Raw genomic sequence first — 2351 nt, 5'->3', positions numbered from 1 at the left:
CAGGAGCCGGTGTGTATCAATCTATTCATCAGTGCAGTATGTGTCATCTAAATTGTGTGTGTGTGTGTGTGTGTGCGTCTTGTTATGTTGTGTTTGTGTGTGTCTGTTTCTCCCCTCTCTCTCTCTCTCTCTCTCTCTCTCTCTCTCTCTCTCTCCTTTCCACATACTTGAAGCTGAGAGTTCAGGGTAATGATTCAGAGAGTGATAGAGTGACATTGTGATCATTCTTGTGGTGGATGGTGCTTTGATTCAGCACATAATGCCTCCGTTAATCATGGAATGGAGAAAAGTTAAGAGTAGGACATCAAACAAAGTGAAGGGTTCGACGTGTTCTGTGAATGAGTGAGTGAGTGAGTGAGTGAGTGAGTGAGTGAGTGAGTGAGTGAGTGAGTGAGTGTGTGAGTGAGTGTGTGTTGTATGCCTGACCGAATGTTTCTGAATGTACGGTAAGCATATACCGTATAGATGGGTGTGTGTGTTCATGCTCATGCGTATGTTCTCTTCCCCCTACAGTGTTGAACGGGCCTCCCTTGTCAGTGAAGAAGGAGAGGGAAGCCGAGCAGCTCCTGAGCAGGAGAGACCAGCGCTTTGGGGAAGTCATCTGTATCGACGACTAAATAACACCACTCACTGACCACACATACACACACACACACACACACACACACACACACACACACACACACACACACAAGGTTATTATAGTTTGTGTTTTTCTATTCGTTTTTATTTCTACATAAAAAATGTATTCAGTTTAGTTTCAGTTCATTTTCAGACCTGGTTTACTAGTTATTATTAAGTTTGAGTTTTATACAAATATTTATATTTTGTTTTATATTATTTAGTTATAGCGACAGAAAATAGCGGATTTCTTCCCTGTTAGCTAGTGACAGCAGAAATAGTTTAGGAAATGAGGAGAGGAATCTCATTGGTCAAGGAATGAAGGCACGTTTAACACCCAGACTGTCGACCAATCGCGTTCACGTTGTCATGCTGTGTAATGTGGTTGCTAAGCTAATCGTCACGCAATCCCTTGTAAAAGTCAGGGTACGAGACTAGAAACATGCCTATTGTCTTCGAATGTACGTAATGTCACTATTTCAAAGCTATATACCATATTACAGAGAACAAGTTAATCATCTCACATCTTGGAAAATATGTGTAATATTGTGTTTCTTGTTCTGGTAGGCTAATTCATATTTAAATGTTTATTTTATTTTTTATTTAACCTTTATTTAACTAGGCAAGAACAAATTCTTATTTACAATGAGAGCCTACCCTGGCCAAACCCTAACCCGGACGACGCTGGGCCAATTGCATGGGACTTCCAATCACGGCCGGTTGTTATACAGCCTGGAATTCATGCTAATGTTTTATTTTTTGCTAGCACCCAATTGAATCCCATTCAAGCCTTGAAGGAGTTGCGCTCGTTGTCCCAGAATCGCTCCAAATGTACCGCACGGCCCATTGACAACCTACGGGCAACATACACGAGTTTCCCATCTCCTAATATCTTCAAGTATTTCTGGGAATAACTAGTTATCGTGATGCACAAGCTAGGTCTATTTGAAACAGCCCAGATTCAGAAGCTTGAAAACTCCATTTGATTTTTGCTCAAAGTATTATTAAAATTAAACTGAACATAATTCATGATGGTTTTATTTTATTTTAATTCGTTTTGGAGTCAAAGATAATATTTTCAGTATAGTTTTAGTTTTTCAAACAGATGTGTAAATTATTTAATTTCCCTTTTCGTTTCAGTTTTCATTTACTATAATAACCTTGACACGCACGCACACTCTCACACACATATACAAACAGATTAACATATACACGTGTGCACACACGTGTATACACACACACACACACCCCAACGTGGTCTACGCTGTTACATACATACATACCCTCACCTGCTCAATCTCTTATTGTCTGCCTCAAACCAACCAATACTCCTCACAAGCAGCCTACTAATACTCATAGGTCTCCACTCCACTCCAGAACAATATACATGTAGTACCATAACCTAGAACCTCTTTATCCTGGCACCGCTCACAGACCCTCAACCTCTCAACACCAAATACCTAGAACCAATAACCACTACAGAGTTTGACCTTTGACCCTTCCACAGGTCGCTCCTGTGATAATATAACAGTATAACATTTGACTCTTAACACCATTCCCGCCATTCGTCCTCTGACGCATGCAATACTCACTAAAAAATGGTGTGTTATCATTCAAGTTGTGCCTACAGTATTTCTTCTAGTGTTGTCTCAGAGGCTCGCCGAAAACCATCAATCATCCTGTTGGAGAATTGATGTGAAGTATTATAGGACTCAGGGGGCTCTAAACTT

Source organism: Oncorhynchus tshawytscha, linkage group LG15 (genome assembly GCF_018296145.1).
Source record: "Oncorhynchus tshawytscha isolate Ot180627B linkage group LG15, Otsh_v2.0, whole genome shotgun sequence".
Classification (NCBI taxonomy): domain Eukaryota; kingdom Metazoa; phylum Chordata; class Actinopteri; order Salmoniformes; family Salmonidae; genus Oncorhynchus; species Oncorhynchus tshawytscha.
Note: the sequence above shows the minus strand (reverse complement) of the source record.